Source organism: Triticum aestivum, chromosome 6B (assembly GCF_018294505.1).
Source record: "Triticum aestivum cultivar Chinese Spring chromosome 6B, IWGSC CS RefSeq v2.1, whole genome shotgun sequence".
Lineage (NCBI taxonomy): Eukaryota > Viridiplantae > Streptophyta > Magnoliopsida > Poales > Poaceae > Triticum > Triticum aestivum.
Genome location: NC_057810.1, coordinates 4,218,285 through 4,236,901, shown reverse-complemented (window position 1 = coordinate 4,236,901; position 18,617 = coordinate 4,218,285). Strand labels below are relative to the sequence as shown.

Here is an 18,617-nt window from a genome sequence, read left to right as displayed (position 1 = left end):
GCACCGAGACGTAGGGATTTTACTTCCACCGTGAAGGGCCTGAACTCGTAAATCCTGTGTGTACACCTTCACCATAGTTGAGATCTTTCCTCTCCATACCTACCCCCCTTTCTACTGTCAGTCTTAGGACCACGACAGGTGGCACACAAGATTGCGCCGAGTCGGATGACGAATGTCGCCGAGTCCCGGCAAGCCCATGGCGCCTCCATGGACCTGGCGAGACGGGGGCGAGTAAGGCCTCGCGATGTGGTGGAGCCTTGCCCGGGCCCCGCCGATGGTGTAGGTAGAAAGGGGGGCGGCGCACTACATGGCGCCGAATCAAACAATGCGTGCCACCAAGTCCCAACGTAATGGTGTAGCCGGCGGACTCGGCAAGGACCGTGCACGGACAATGGCCCCGGTACGTCGTCGTCTTGCGTGGAGGGTGCGCCTGGGGTCGTGCATAGGCGGCAGCCCCGGCACGTCGTCGCCGATGGTGAGTCCGGCATGGAGTGACCGCCGGGGGCTGCACACCAAGGGCAACGCTGGTGCGTCGTTGCCGGTGATGAGTCCAGCGTGAAGGGGTCGCAGGGGGCTGCACAAGAAGGGCAAGGCCGGCGCGTCATCGCCGGTGATAAGTCCGGCGTGAAGGGGTCGCCGGGGGCTGCACACGAAGGACAACGCCGGCACGTCATTGCCGGTGGGGAGTCCGGTGTGAAGGGATCGCCGAGGGCTGCACAAGAAGGGCAACGCCCGCGCGCCGTCGCCGGTGGGAGTCCGGCGTGAAGGGATCGCTGGGGGCTGCACACGAAGGGCAACGCCGGCACGTCATCGCCGATGATGAGCCCGAAGTGAAGGGGTCGCCGGGGGCTGCACACGAAGGGCAACGCCGGCGTCGTCGTCTTCAAAGCAGGCCGGCATGTGGGGATCACCGGCGTTGAGTGTGCCAGGGGTATGCAACAACGGTAGCCCCCACACCCCATCTTCAGGATCAGGAGCATCAAGGGCCATCTCCAGCGGTCGGCCTCGTCCCCGGCCGTGCCACCGCCGTTCCGGGCGCCATCGAAAGAGATGCAGATAGAGGCAAGAGTTGGGATAGGAAGGAAAGATTAGTTCCGGTCCTCGCCTTGGGAAAGGACGACCGGCATGATGTCGATCTTCGTCGGCGGCTCTAATGAGTCTTGCCCGGCTGCGTACGGGAGTCTCGGCCGCTTGCGCGAGCACCCTCATATGGCATGTGCGTCGGCAGTAGCCTTGGGCTCCTCCTTCCCTGATGGATCTGCTGGTGTGTAGATGGATGGATGTGTTGCGTGATGCCTGGAGGTGCGTGTGGGATGGATGTGCTCCGTGCCTTGTGCGTGGGATAGATGGATGTGCTCCGTGCCGTGGATGGCCTGCCTCTCCTCTTGTGCGTCGCTCCCTTCCAGGGATGGATGGATGGGGTTGTATTTATATATGCGAGTACCTAGAACTCATCTAGATGAGATATAATTTTGTCTCATTCACTTTAAAAACAAGAACAGATACAACACACGTCAGCACACACGCATCTTATAGCATTACATCCAATGGCTATAAAAAATGAATGAGACCAAATTATATCTCATCTAGATGAGTTCTAGCAAAACTGTTTATAGAGAGCTAGAGAAGGGTAGGGCGCCGGCCCGCCGCCGTTACGGTTCCGATATTTCTGGACGAGATATGGATGGGACGGAGTCGACTGCAACAGCTTAAGCTGTACGCATTACTTGCTCGTGAAGTTCAGAAGCCGTTTAAATCTTTATCTCCCGTGGAGTCTTTAGCCGATACAAGAATTCTTGACCGGGGCCTTTTTTGAGTTTCAACGTTCAATGGACTAGCCGGCTGGCCTGTTGTCTATAGGTACACACGGCACACTTGCCGGCCGGCCCGGGTATTTGGATACGTACCCATACATTGACACTCGAGCGAATACATGTATTCTAGCTCTGTACGACATGGCTGGTACACATACGCATGTTGGCCGTACCAAATCAAATGCATCGTATGCGTTAGTATGTAGCTCTCTTTGATACATCTGTACGTGCCTTAGTCATGCATGGGCCATGCAAGCACATTGTACGTGCCTTAGTCATGTATGGGCCATGCAAGCACATGCACTAAGGGCATGCACGTAAGTGGTCATCCAAATGCACACACGAGGAGATTGTGCACTTAGAAAATTCATTCATTTCTAAAAATACATTTTCTTGCTAAATCACGTACAAATGTACTTCAAACACACACTACTTCATCAAACTCTAGCCAAATGAGACATCTTTCTGAACTTATCTACACCCGAGCTTCTGTACATAGGCTACACAATCAACTTGCCATGTAATATAAACATATAAAGTTCAAGCCAGATTTGATATTATGTAGCTATGTAGCTAAAGAGCAGCTGCAATAACAAATGTTCAGGATATAAAATGTTAATCCTTCCAACAGGTAGTATATTCCAAGGTACTGATGTTACGTGGACATTAAATTTTTAAAATACAAATTCTTCGAACGAGAAGTATATGTCAAGGACCGGACTACAAAGCCAAATTCATCATTATAGCAGAGGTAAACATTACAGGGGAAACACAAATTAGTGAGCTACAGGCACAATGAACTACACATACACGTGGATGTATTATTATCTCACAGAGTACATTTGCACGCAAGATATAATCTTTTTTCTTTTTATAAAAATGCAAGACAGTAGTTAATGGAAGGCAAGTCATTTACCCAATGCCAGCAAGTGTTGTGTTACAAAGATTTGAGATTTGTACATACAAAAATGCATGCTCGGCAGTGTGCACTGTGAAAACTGTATGCTACTGCTACATTTAACTATGCGCAGAACTCAACCCATAAATTATTACTTGAGCACTAATTGTTACTCCCTCCTTTCCGAAATATAAGTCTTTTTACACATTTCAAATGGACTAAAACATACGGATGTATGTAGACATATTTTAGAATGTAGATTCACTAATTTTTCTCTGTATGTAATCACCTATTGAAATCTCTAGAAACACTTATATTTGGGAAAGGAGGGAGTATTTTTATTTGAAAATATTCTAATATGTTGAGCACAGTCACGCACCCACATCCAGTCATCCACACTAGCTAAGCAATATCAACAAATCCACACAGCAGATGCATCAACGCAAGAGATGACTGGTACTTGAGCAGCAAGCATGCAGCAGCAACCAATCCATAGAGAGGAAGAGGGAGGGAGGGAGCAGGGGAAGAACAACCTGGGGGCGAGAAGCTCGCGGTAGAGTGGCTAGGACGCGAGGTCAGGGAAGGAAATCGCCCAACCTCCGTCCGGCCATGGTATTGAGTGCCTCACCTGCGACCAACCAAAGCAGTAGGAAAACATATCAGCCATGGAGATCCATCCATCGATTTAGGGGTGGGATTGGGAACCGGAGAGGCGCGTACCGTCCGGGGTTAGCGCCATGGACCACGGGGAAAAGGAAGGGGAGGCCAAACTTGGCGCAGAACAACGCGAAGAAGGAGCCGACCTCTGGCGCTGCTCGGCGGATCCGGAAGCAGCGCCGCAAATCGGGAAGCGCCTCGGCCTGCTCGTTCTGGGGGCCGCCTAGTTTAAGGAGATAAGGTGAGAGCGGGGATGGGGGAGAGGGTGGGGGCGGTGGCGGTTAGGGAGAGGGGCACAGAGGTTGCCGGTGGTGGCGGCGGACGAGGGAGAGGGAGATGGATAGGATTGAATTGGGGGATGGAGGATGGAGAAGAAGATGGGGAGCAGCCGTGGTGCAGGTGGTCAACCACCATTGGGCCATGTGTCTACCGTGCGATCTGAGGGAGTGGACGGTTGTGATGCTCGATCCGCCGGATGGGCGGATTGACCAACCAGGATTCAGCATACGCAACACACTGGATACATGCCACATCAGCATGAGCCATCGGTGACGGTCCGGCTTAGGTCCACATGGTCAGTCCATGACAATTTCTATGACAGTCTTTCATTGTCCGTCATAATGGGGCACCATTTCAGTGGCCATTCGCATCTTGTTGATCCGTGACGATTTCTGTGATGACCCGAAGAGACCGGCGCTATATCTGCGATGGTTTTCAATAACGTCACCAGAAATCCGTCATGGATTAACAGATTTCTTGTAGTGGTTGCGAGTGTCAAAGCTCATGCGTCAAAGCCAACTTTGTTCCTTCTATCTAGACTGCAGTCTTAATGATCAGCTAGGAAGATTTGTGACAAGGGAGGCTTTCGAAAAATCAAGCCATCTCAACAATGACAGCTTCGTACTACGGTGTGATGTCGTTGTCCTCGGCGAGTGACGACGAGAGCGATGAGGATTATAAGGAGTGTGTTCGTCCCTTCATCAAATTGCCACCGTCTGACTTGCCAAGCAATTTTAGCGACCTGCTCCTAAGCAAGGAGGGTGCTGACATTATGTTCGAGGTTGGCGGCAAGAAGTTAGCTGCACACCGGTGTGTGCCTGCAGCCCGATCTACCGTATTCAAGACACAACTCTATGGTGCCATGAGTGAGCGTGCTGTTGCACCAAGTGTTGTGAACATAGATGGCATCGAAGCAAATGTCTTTGCTGGCTTGCTTACTTTCATCTACACTGACGGAATGCCTTACTTTGAGGATTGAATGCCTATTAGGTTGCTGAATAGTGACAAAGGTGAAAAGCATGCAACATGGCTGCTGCAGTTGCTTGAAGCTGCGGAAAGATGCGAACTCCAAAAGTTGAAGTTGATCTGTGAAGAGAAGTTGGCCAATCTGATATGCAAGCGCACGGTGGCAGGCATTATTGTCGTGGCTGAGCGGAGACGATGCCACTGGTTGAAGGAGGCCTGCTTGGAGTTCATCAAAACACACACGAGTTTGCACACAGTTCTTACGACGGATGGCCTGGAGCAGATAATCAGGACCCGCCGCCCCTCCATTCTCCGGGAACTCATTTCCACCTTTGCTTCGCAAGAAGGGGCAGGTTCGTAGTTATTCCAAAATGTTTCGCAAGAAGGGGCAGGTTCGTAGTTTAACATGGGGTCTGATAAAATGCTTATATATCTATGTTGAGATGTTAGTCTGAAATATTTTTGTTTGGGTGACCTGTTATTCCAATCAGCAGCAAGCGTACAAAATGGCCTGCAGCGTGCAAGTTCTTTAGCATGATCCCTTCGCCGTTATGGGGGTCCTGTTGTTTGAACACAAGCCTGTGTTATACCTGGTTATATTGGAACAGATTGGAAGTTTCGTGATCTGTGACGCTGAGGACACGAAAGAAACAAATAATTCACCTCATAAGAGCATCTTTTAGGGAATCACCTTATAAGACGTTTGCCAAAAGCCCAGAAAACGAAACTTATCAAAGATGTGACATGCATGTGTCCCTCCCGTCACTGGATGACGGCTTCGTCATGGTGGCTACCGTTTGCTGAGTTCCTGCCAACAGAAGCTCACAAAGATATTCTGTAGTCATATTTGAAATGTGGAAAAACATTGCTGACTTCTCTAGAAAGGATGTTGGTAACTACCATATGCTGGTCCCGATTGCTGCCACACGACACATTTTGCCGAGTTCCGTGTTTGAAAAGACAAGCCATGGCTAGGTTTGGCTGCGGGCGGCACATAGACTCACTTGTAGATTTCACACATGGTGTTAAATCATTTTTGCTAAAGTAGATGGGGGTAAATGGAGAAATACATGATCAAAATGTTTAGATACAATGGTTAGCACGTTCTTAGATCAAATGAAGCAAATAGAAACCTGGTTATGTTGAGGTGGTTATAGTCAATATGTTAGGTATTGGCTCAAACTAAGTCCAAAACTGAAAATTCGTAAAAATATTGTTCTTTGTGATAACATATACTCCATCGGTCCGGAAAAATGGGTTAAAATTGACGTTTCTAGAACTAAAATACATCTAGATACATCCATTTCTCCGACAAGTATTTTCGGATGGAGGGGTATTTCACAGTTTAGACAAAAGTGATAAACTTGTCAATTTTGTTGCATCAACAACAAAAAGTCACGAGTAAGTATTTACTGAATGTGCGCAGCTTTGTAAAGATGTCATGCCAATAAAACAAAATGTCTAGATTGGAAAATAGCCTAGAATTAGCTGAAACTTATCCACACGAATAATAAACTGCTCGCTCCGTACCATAATATAAAACGCTCTTATATTATGGAACGGAGGGAGTATATCATTGTGAGCGGGTTTCAAAGTTCTTAAGTAGACATCCAAATTAAATTTCAGTTTCAAATTGTATCCAGCAAACAGGTGAAGATCTCATAATATTTATCAATTATAGCATGGCTGGACAGAATGAATTCATTTAAGACCAACTGCAAGCAGAAAAAGAAGAATTTTCAACCACACCAAATAGGTCCTCACTCTGAAGAATGAACGAACATGATCAGCTACGATCATCTTCTATCTTGGCATCTCAGAGTTTAGCAATTTATTGCAGTCTAATATACATATTAGATATTACAAAGAATGAGATGAACAATTAACACCTAAAAATTTAGAAATGTCCCTTATAAACCAAAAGAAGGCAAACTGGGAAATAGGATATAATTGACTGAAACTCATACACATTAATATGGTAAACTTTCAACCACGGCAAAGCAGCAGAGTGTGTGCCCTGCGTCGATATGGGAAAATGCTCTTACTCAAAATACAGGAAAATCTATTCCCTGCGTCGGGCGGGAAATGCGCATTCCTCACTGAGTGCTGCCCTGCTACACGGGCCACTTTATTTTGCCCCTTATCAGTGCTGCCCCGTGTCTTGTCATTTTTTTGCTTGTTATTTTTTCATTTTCATTTTCATTTTTCCTAATTTTCTAATTCCTATCTTTATATTTTCAAATTCGAAATTTTATAAAAATTTAGAAACATTTGTTAAATCACGGAATTTTCTTAAACCTATTTTATTTTCCTAAATCATGAATATTTTGAAATGATGTAACACTTTTAAATTAAAAAATTATAAAATTTAGCAACTTCTGAAAATTAATGTAAAACCTATTGACATTTTGATATAAATTTCAAATAGAAAAACATTTTTCAAATTTATTATTATTATTTTAATCAAGAAGCATTTGTAATGTCATAACCATATTTCAGAATAGACGAATGTTCTATAAATTCGTGAACTGGTTTAAAATGTTGGAATATTTTTTGCAATTCGTACCAGATTTTAAATTAATCAATATTTTCTGAAATTCATTAACTTCAAAACTAAATTGTTTGTAAGTATCGAACATTTTGTGCAATCTGAGAATTTTTTTAATTCATTATTTTTTTTAATTTTGAACATTATACAACTGTTGGAAATTTTTTGAATTCATGAAAAAAAAAGTTCATGAAGACTTTTTGATTGCATATTTTTTAAAATTTTGAACTATTTTCTTAAAATACATGAGTGTAGGCACTGATGATGAGGGTTTTCGTGTGTCGATAAGAGACGCCGCAGCTGGAAGGGATCGCAGCAGTGAGTTGGTTTAGGTGATGACATTGCTAGTCGTATATTTTTCTGCCACGGCGGTGGCAGGATTAGTTTCATAATAAGTGTCGGACGTAGACGATGATAAGCCAGAGCATGAGCAGACCGCGGGCATTCTACGAACGATGGATGTAGTGGAAAAAGATATTCAATATTTATTATAAATTTTATATTTTTTTTAAAGATCACAGTGTTTGATACTTTTTTAAATTTATTAATTATAATTAAATAAGATCTGTTTCTAAAATATTTTAGTAATGTTATTAATGATTGTATAGTAATAAATATCATTAAAATGCACATGCACTACACAAATCACATTTGTAATCAAAGTTACATTATTTTGTATTTCGCACATTGTGCCTTACATATATTTGAATCAAATCTCCATAATGTTAGAAAAATAATACTAAAACATAAAATTGCATGCCTTCCTAGATTAATTTATGATACTTGCATGCTCATATGTGTGTGTGTGTGTGCATCAAGAAAAGATATGGTCTCATAAATATCTTCACAACAGATTCTAATTATTGATTAGGTATATGCAAATAGGAAAGTCTAGAATATTTAAAATGTTTATGCAAAGCTTTTCACCAAAAAATTAGCATTATGCTTCTTTATCTTCTTTTTTTCATGTTAAAAGTGTCCCGCATATTATAAATGATTCAACAATTCGTTCTACATGTACTTGCTCAATATTTGATAATGGAATACAATTGACCTTGGTAAGATAGCTTTGTGAGGAACATATAGGGTGTTCATCAGAGATAGAAAATCAATCTAGCTAAACGAGCGGCCTTGATTTTGCATGATTTTCCATTTTTGGAAGCGACGTCTCAAGGTGGAGGCAATATTGCGAGGAATTTAATTCTTGGTCAGTTCCTCTTCATGGTCTGTACCAAAAAGCTGTTACATCATTGAGAACATCAGGTAAAATGAAACTAGGGGGTTTACAGTTGGTCTTGTACCGCTGAAAAGCATGCCTGCGCAAGCTCTCACGTCAACATGAACAACAGAGGAAAGTTGCTGCTTTCATTTTAGGCCCATCTAGTAACTCAGCCAAGAGCAAAACAATGCAATTTGACAAGGATCCTTAATGCCAATCAAGGCAAGAATCTTTAGTTCTCCCGGATGAGGTTAAATCATTCCTTCTGAAGAAGATGGGACTAAATCGAGAAATACATGATCAAAATATCTAGAGCTGTTACGATCAAAAGTCTAATGGTTGATACTTGATACGTTCCCAGATGAGATCAAACGAAGCAAATAGAGAACTGGTTAGTAAGTTCAAAACTGAAAATTCATAATAACATCCCTTCTTTATCATAACAACTAAGATAGAAGTGCTAAAGTTGTGACTTGTGTTGGAGTAACAATGAAAAGCCATAAGCAAGTATTAACTGGACGTGCCAATAAAACAAAGATGAATAATTGGAAAATAGCCTACAATTAGCTCAAGCTTATTACTTGAGTCAGAATCAGAGTTTTTAAGTTGACAATCAAAAGGAATTTGAGTTTCAATCTGTATCCAGCGAACAGGTGGAAATTTCATACTGTTTATAAGTTATGAATGGCTGAACAGACGGAACTCATTCAGGACTATTGCACGTATATGAGCAGATTTTGCCTTCAGTTTTATATCCAATCTTGATTATTATAGCCTCGTATTTCCTCTCCGATATTTGCGTTTTGATTGGCCATCTTGATCTATTTATCTTGCCATGTGAAGAGGTGCTTTGTGATGGTTTCGATCTTGCGGTGTCCTTTCTCAGTGACAGACGGGGCAACAAGGCACGCATGTATCGTTGCTATTAAGGATAAAAATATGGGGTCTATTCCTACATGATAGATCTTGTCTACATCATGTCATCATTCTTATTGCATTACTCCATTTCCCCATGAACTAAATACACTAGATGCATGCTAATAGAGGTCGATGAGTGGAGTAATAGTAGTAGATGCAGGCAGGAGTCGGTCTACTAATCTTGGACGTCATGCATATATACATGATCATTGTCTTGGTATCGTCATGATTATTTGTTGTCCTATCAATTGCCCAATAGTAATTTGTCTACCGACCGTTGCTATTTTCATTGGAGAAGCCACTAGTGAAACCTACGGCCCCCGGGTCTATTTTATAATCATAAACCACTAGTGCAGGTTGCTGCTAACGCGACATTACGATCAGAGACCCTTTGCCGAAACAGTGTGCGATGCATTAATCCCAAACGGTGGTGTACAAAAACCGTCAAAAAAGTTGCAAAACGTTTGCGACGACAGATGCATGAAACACAGTTCAGATTTTTCTTGCGTGCGTGATGCAGGGCATACGGTTCAGTTCAATTAACTGTTTGCGATGAGGAGGAGCAAAAGAAACGGACAGCCAGATGAAGGCGTGTGCGATACACATCATACAGTTTCGTTCAATTAATTTTTTACGGTAAGGAGGAACAAAAGAAACAAAAAGCAAGATGAAGGCATGTGCGATACACAACATACGGTTCACTCGGATGAACTATTTGTGATTAAGCAACACAAAAGAAACGGTCAGCCAGATCAAGGTGTGTGCGATATACTACATGCGGTTCACTCAGATGAACTGTTTGTGTTAGGACAAGAGAACAGAAACAATTCAATATAATAAGATGTGCGTGATACGCGGCAAACAGGTGTGTAATCAGAAATGTGTGCGAAGATCGATAATAACACAGACGGTTGCTGCTAATATGACGTGTGTGTTGTGTGATGGGATTGCATCCCGAACAGAATATATATAGGACTGGACTATTCTGTTACTAGTAACAGAATATTATTATGTTAGCATCAGTCCCTATATACGCACGCGTGAAGAATTCAGCCCACACACCACGCACCACATCCCGATCCCCGATCCACCGCCGCCCCTGCCTCCTTCCGCCGCCGCCGCCGCCGTCGCTAGTCCCCTGCCCAGCGCGCCGGGGGCCCTTCGCGTCCCATCTCCGGTGACGAGCCGCCCCTGCTGGACCCCGAGCGCGGCCGCCCCTCCGACTATGCTGAGTTGGTCAGTCCGTTAGTTCACCAGTGAAACCGCAAGTCAGGGCCCCATCTTCCACCCCGCCTCCCACCTCCCGGCCGCCGCGCGCCTCCCACACTCCGGCCGCCGCGCGCCTCCCTTCCCCGGCCACCGCGCGCCTTGAAGGAAATATGCCCTAGAGGCAATAGTAAAGTTATTATTTATTTCCTCATATCATGATAAATGTTTATTATTCATGCTAGAATTGTATTAACCGGAAATATAATACATGTGTGAATACATAGACAAACATAGTGTCACTAGTATGCCTCTACTTGACTAGCTCGTTTATCAAAGATGGTTATGTTTCCTAGCCATGGACCAAAGAGTTGTCATTTGATTAACGGGATCACATCATTAGGAGAATGATGTGATTGACTTGACCCATTCCGTTAGCTTAGCACTTGATCGTTTAGTATGTTGCTATTGCTTTCTTCATGACTTATACATGTTCCTGTAACTATGAGATTATGCAACTCCTGTTTACCGGAGGAACACTTTGGGTACTATCAAACGTCACAACGTAACTGGGTGATTATAAAGGAGTACTACAGGTGTCTCCGAAGGTACATGTTGAGTTGGCGTATTTCGAGATTAGGTTTTGTCACTCCGATCGTCGGAGAGGTATCTTTGGGCCCTCTCGGTAATACACATCACTTAAGCCTTGCAAGCATTGTAACTAATGAGTTAGTTACGGGATGATGCATTACATAACGAGTAAAGAGACTTGCCGGTAACGAGATTGAACTAGGTATTGGATACCGACGATCGAATCTCAGGCAAGTAACATACCGATGACAAAGGGAACAACGTATGTTGTTATGCGGTCTGACCGATAAAGATCTTCGTAGAATATGTAGGAACCAATATGGGCATCCAGGTCCCGCTATTGGTTATTGACCGGAGACGTGTCTCGGTCATGTCTACATTGTTCTCGAACCGTAGGGTCCGCACGCTTAAGGTTTCGATGACAGTTATATTATGAGTTTATGAGTTTTGATGTACCGAAGGAGTTCGGAGTCCCGGATGAGATCGGGGACATGACGAGGAGTCTCGAAATGGTCAAGACGTAAAGATCGATATATTGGACGACTATATTCGGAGTTCGGAAAGGTTCCAAGTGATTCGGGTATTTATCGGAGTACCGGAGAGTTACGGGAATTCGCCGCGGAGAAGTATTGGGCCTTATTGGGCCATACGGGAAAGAGAGAGGGGCTGCTAGGGCAGGCCGCGCGCCCCCCCATGGCCTAGTTCGAATTGGACTAGGGGGAGGGGCCACACCCCCTCCTTCCTTCGCTTCTCTCTTCCCCTTCCTTGTCTCCTACTCCTACTACATGGAAGGACTCCTAGTTGGACTAGGAAAGGAGGAATCCTACTCCCGGTGGGAGTAGGACTCCCCTAGGGCGCGCCATAGAGAGGGCCGGCCCTCCCCTCCTCCACTCCTTTATATACGGGGGCAGGGGGCACCCCATAGACACACAAGTTGATCATCGTGATCGTTCCTTAGCCGTGTGCAGTGCCCCCTCCACGATATTACACCTCGGTCATATTGTAGCGGTGCTTAGGCGAAGCCCTGCGACAGTTGAACATCAAGATCGTCACCACGCCGTCGTCCTGACAGAACTCCTCCCCGTACCTCTGCTGGATCGGAGTTCGGGGTGCGTCATCGAGCTGTACGTGTGTCAAGAACTCGGAGGTGCCGGAGTAATGGTGCTTGGATCGGTTGGACCGGGAAGACGTACTACTACTTCCTCTACATTGCGTCAATGCTTCTGCTTCGGTCTACGAGGGTACGTAGACAACACTCTCCCCTCTCGTTGCTATGCATCACCATGATCTTGCGTATGCGTAGGAAATTTTTTGAAATTACTATGTTCCCCAACAGTGGCATCCAAGCCTAGGTTTTATGCATTGATGTTATATGCACGAGTAGAACACAAGTGAGTTGTGGGTGATATAAGTCATACTGCCTACCAGCATGTCATACTTTGGTTCGGCGGTATTGTTGGATGAAGCGGCCTGGACCGACATTACGCGTACGCTTACGCGAGACTGGTTCTATCGACGTGCTTTGCACACAGGTGGCTGGCGGGTGTCAGTTTCTCCAACTTTAGTTGAACCGAGAGTGACTACGCCCGGTCCTTGCGAAGGTTAAAACGGAGTCTATTTGACAAACTATCGTTGTGGTTTTGATGCGTAGGTGAGAACGGTTCTTGCTCAGCCCGTAGCAGCCACGTAAAATTTGCAACAACAAAGTAGAGGACGTCTAACTTGTTTTTGCAGGGCATGTTGTGGTGTGATATGGTCAAGACGTGATAAGATATAAGTTGTTGTATGAGATGATCATGTTTTGTTGAAGTTATCGGCAACTGGCAGAAGCCCTATGGATGTCTCTTTGTTGCATAAGATGCAAGTGCCAAATAATTGCTTTACTTTATCGCTATACGATAGCAATAGTTGCAAGAGCAATAGTTGGTGAGACAACCATGTGATGACACATTGATATAGATCAAGATGATGAAGATCGTGGTGTCGTGCCAGTGACGATAGAGATCATGACAGTACTTTGGAGATGGAGATCAAAGGCGCAAGATGATCATGGCCATATCATGTCACATATTTTGATTGCATATGATGTTTACATCTTATTCTTGCTTTGATTGACGGTAGCATTTTAAGATGATCTCTCACTAATTATCAAGAAGTGTTCTCCCTGAGTATGCACCGTTGCCAAAGTTCATCGTGCCCAGACACCACGTGATGATCGGGTGTGATAAGCTCTACGTCCATCTACAACGGGTGCAAGCCAGTTTTGCACACGCGGAATACTCAGGTTAAACTTGACGAGCCTAGCATATGCAGATATGGCCTCGGAGCACGGAGACCGAAAGGTCGAGCGTGAATCATATAGTAGATATGATCAACATAGTGATGTTCACCATTGAAAACTACTCCATCTCACGTGATGATCGGTTATGTTTTAGTTGATTTGGATCACGTGATCACTTAGATGACTAGAGAGATGTCTGTCTAAGTGGGAGTTCTTAAGTAATATGATTAATTGAACTTAAATTTATCATGAACTTAGTCCTGGTAGTATTTTGCAAATTATGTTGTAAGATCAATAGCTTGCGTTGTTGCTTTCATATGTTTATTTTGATATGTTCCTAGAGAAAACTATGTTGAAAAATGTTAGTAGCAATGTTGCGGATTTGATCCGTGATCTGAGGTCGATCCTCATTGCTGCATAGAAGAATTATGTCCTTGATGCACCGCTAGGTGAAAAACCTATTGCAGGAGCATATGCAGACGTTATGAACGTTTGCCTAGCTCAGTATGATGACTACTTGATAGTTTTGTGCACCATGCTTTATGGCTTAGAATCGGGACTTCAAAGACGTTTTGAACGTCATGGACCATATGAGATGTTCCAGGAATTGAAGTTAATATTTTAAGCAAATACCCGAGTTGAGAGATATGAAGTCTCCGACAAGTTCTATAGCTAAAAGATGGAGGAGAATCGCTCAACTAGTGAGCATGTGCTCAGATTGTATGGGTACTACAATCACTTGAATCAAGTGGGAATTAATCTTCCAGATAAGATAGTGATTGACAGAATTCTCTAGTCACCATCACCAAGTTAGTAGAACTTTGTGATGAACTATAGTATGCAAGGGATGACGAAAACGATTCCCGAGCTCTTCGTGATGTTGAAATCAACGAAGGTAGAAATCAAGAAAGAGCATCAAGTGTTGATGATTGACAAGACCACTAGTTTCAAGAAAAAGGGCAAAGGGAAAGAAAGGGAACTTCAAGAGGAAAGACACGCAAGTTGTCACTCCTGCGAAGAAGCCCAAAGCTAGACCATAGCCTGAAACTAAGTGCTTACACTGCAAAGGAAATAGTCACTGGAAGCGGAAATGCCCTGAATATTTGGTAGATAAGAAGGATGGCAAAGTGAACAAGGGTATATTTGATATACAGGTTATTGATGTGTGCCTTGCTAGTGTTTATAGTAGCCCCTGAGTATTTGATACTTGTTCGGTTGCTAAGATTAGTAACTTGAAACAGGAGTTACAGAATAAATAGAGACTAGTTGAAGGGGAAGTGACGATGAGTGTTGGAAGTAGTTCCAAGATTGATATGATCATCATCGCACACTCCCTATACTTTCGGGATCAGTGTTAAACCTAAATAAATGTTATTTGGTGTTTGCGTTGAGCATGAATATGATTTGATCATGTTTATTGCGATACGGTTATTCATTTAAAATCAGAGAATAATTGTTGTTCTGTTTACATGAACAAAACCTTCAATGGTCATACACCCAATGAAAATAGTTTGTTCGATCTCGATCGTGATGATACACATATTCATAATATTGATGCCAAAAGATGCAAAGTTAATAATGATAGTGCAACTTATTTGTGGCACTGCTGTTTGGGTCATATCGGTGTAAAGCGCATGAAGAAACTCCATAAAGATGGATTTTTGGAATCACTTGGTTATGAATCATTTGATGCTTGCGAACCGTGCCTTTTGGGCAAGATGACTAAAACTCCGTTCTCCGGAACAATGGAACGAGATACTAACTTGTTGGAAATAATACATACCGATGTACGCGATCCAATGAGTATTGATGCTCGTGGCAAGTATCGTTATTTTTACCTTCACAAGATGATTTGAGCAGATATGGGTATATCTACTTGATGAAACATAAGTCTGAAATAGTTGAAAGGTTCAAAGGATTTCAGAGTGAAGTGGAAAAATCATCGTAACAATAAAATAAAGTTTCTGCGATCTGATCGCGGAGACGAATATTTGAGTTACGAGTTTGGTCTTCAATTAAAACAATGTGGAATAGTTTCACAGCTCACGCCACCTGGAACACCACAACGTTATGGTGTGTCCGAACGTCGTAACCGCACTTTATTGGATATGGTGTGATCTATGATGTCTCTTACTGATTTACCAATATTGTTTTGGGGTTATGCATTAGAGACAGGTGCATTCACATTAAAAGGGCACCATCTAAATCCGTTGAGACGACAACATATGAACTGTGGTTTAGCAAGAAACCCAAGTTGTCGTTTCTTAAAGTTTGGAGTTGCGATGCTTATATGAAAAAAAGTTTTTCAACCTGATAAGCTCGAACCCAAATCGGAGAAGTGCGTCTTCATAGAATACCCAAAGGAAACTGTTGGGTAATACTTCTATCACAGATCCGAAGACAAAAACATTTGTTGCTAAAAATGGATCCTTTCTAGAGAAGGAGTTTCTCTCGAAATAAGTGAGTGGGAGGAAAGTAGAGCTTGATGAGGTAATTGTACCTTCTCCCTTATTGGAAAGTAGTTCATCACAGAAATCAGTTCCAGTGATACCTACACCAATTAGTGAGGAAGTTAATGATGATGATCATGAAACTTCAGATCAAGTTGCTACCAAACCTCGTAGGTCTTCCAGAGTAAGATCCGCACCAGAGTGGTGTAGTAAACATGTTCTGGAAGTCATGTTACTAGACCATGATGAACCTACGAACTATGAGGAAGCGATGATGAGCCCAGATTCCACGAAATGGCTTGAGGCCATAAAATCTGAGATATGATCCATGTATGAGAACAAAGTATGGACTTTGATTGACTTGCTCGATGATCAGCAAGCCATGTTAAATAAATGGATCTTCAAGAGGAAGACAGATGCTGATAGTAGTGTTACTATCTACAAAGCTAGACTTGTCGAAAAAGGTTTTTGACAAAGTTCAAGGTGTTGAATACAATGAGATTTTCTCACTTGTATCGATGCTTAAAAGTCTGTCGGAATCATGTTAGCAATTGCCACATTTTATAAAATTTGGCAAATGGATGTCAAAACTACATTCCTTAATAGATTTGTTAAAGAAGAGTTGTATATGATACAACCAGAAGGTTTTGTCAATCCTAAAGGTGCTAACAAAGTGTGCATGCTCCAGCGATCCATCTATGGACTGGTGGAAGCATCTCGGAGTTGGAATATACGCTTTGATGAGTTGATCAAAGCATATAGTTTTGTACAGACTTACGGTGAAGCCTGTATTTACAAGAAAGTGAGTGGGAGTACTACAGCATTTCTGATAGGTATATGTGAATGACATATTGTTGATCGGAAATAATGTAAAATTATTCTGCAAAGCATAAAGGAGTGTTTGAAAAGAGTTCTTTAAAATAGAGACCTCAGTAAAGCTACTTACATATTGAGCATCAAGATCTGTTGAGATAGATCAAGACGCTTGATAAGATTTTCAATGAGTACATACCTTGACAAGATTTTGAAGTAGTTCAAACTGGAATAGTCAAATAAAGAGTTCTTGCCTGTGTTGCAGAGGTATGAATTAAGTAAGACTCAAATCCCGACCCCGGCAGAAAATAGAAAGAGAATGAAAGTCATTCCCTATGCTTCAGTCATAGGTTTTATAGAAGTATGCCATGCTATGGACCAGACCTATTGTATACTCTGCCCTGATTTGGCAAGGGAGTACAATAGTGATCTAGGAGTAGATCACTGGACATTGGTCAAAAGTTATCCTTAGTGGAATAAGGATATGTTTCTCAATTATGGAGGTGACAAAAGGTTCGTCGTAAAAGGTTACGCCGATACAAGTTTTGGCACTGATCCAGATGACTCTAAGTCTTAATCTGGATACATATTGAAAGTGGGAGCAATTAGCTAGAGTAGCTCCGTGCAGAGCATTGTTGACATAGAATATTTGCAAAATACATAAGGCTCTGAATATGACAGACCCGTTGACTAAACTTCTCTCACAAGCAAAACATGATCATACCTTAGTACTCTTTGGGCGTTAATCACATAGTGATGTGAACAAACCCTTTGGGTGTTGATCACATGATGATGTGAACTATGGGTATTAATCATATACAGATATGAATATTGGTGTTAAATCACATGGCGATGTGAACTAGATTATTGACTCTAGTGCAAGTGGGAGACTGAAGGAAATATGCCCTAGAGGCAATAATAAAGTTATTATTTATTTCCTCATATCATGATAAATATTTATTATTCATGCTAGAATTGTATTAACCGGAAACATAATACATGTGTGAATACATAGACAAACATAGTGTCACTAGTATGCCTCTACTTGACTAGCTCGTTTATCAAAGATGGTTATGTTTCCTAGCCATGGACAAAAGAGTTGTCATTTGATTAACGGGATCACATCATTAGGAGAATGATGTGATTGACTTGACCCATTCTGTTAGCTTAGCACTTGATCGTTTAGTATGTTGCTATTGCTTTCTTCATGACTTATACATGTTCCTGTAACTATGAGATTATGCAACTCCCGTTTACCGGAGGAACACTTTGGGTACTATCAAACGTCACAACGTAACTGGGTGATTATAAAGGAGTACTACAGGTGCCACCGAAGGTACATGTTGAGTTGGCGTATTTCGAGATTAGGTTTTGTCACTCCGATTGTCGGAGAGGTATCTCTGGGCCCTCTCGGTAATACACATCACTTAAGCCTTGCAAGCATTGTAACTAATGAGTTAGTTACGGGATGATGCATTACATAACGAGTAAAGAGACTTGCCGGTAACGAGATTGAACTAGGTATTGGATACCGATGATCGAATCTCGGGCAAGTAACATACCGATGACAAAGGGAACAACGTATGTTATTATGCGGTCTGACCGATAAAGATCTTCGTAGAATATGTAGGAACCAATATGGGCATCCAGGTCCCGCTATTGGTTATTGACCGGAGACGTGTCTCAGTCATGTCTACATTGTTCTCGAACCGTAGGGTCCGCACGCTTAAGGTTTCGATGACAGTTATATTATGAGTTTATGAGTTTTGATGTACCTAAGGAGTTCGGAGTCCCGGATGAGATCGGGGACATGACGAGGAGTCTCGAAATGGTCGAGACGTAAAGATCGATATATTGGACGACTATATTCGGAGTTCGGAAAGGTTTCGAGTGATTCGGGTATTTATCGGAGTACCGGAGAGTTACGGGAATTCGCCGGGGAGAAGTATTGGGCCTTATTGGGCCATACGGGAAAGA

General features: G+C 43.0%; 1 pseudogene; it reads left to right on the top strand.

Annotated features, from left to right (window-relative positions):
• Positions 1-4,975, top strand: part of LOC123135312 (BTB/POZ and MATH domain-containing protein 2-like) — a 40,730-nt pseudogene extending 35,755 nt beyond the window's left edge.
• The last annotated feature ends 13,642 nt before the right edge of the window (positions 4,976-18,617 follow it).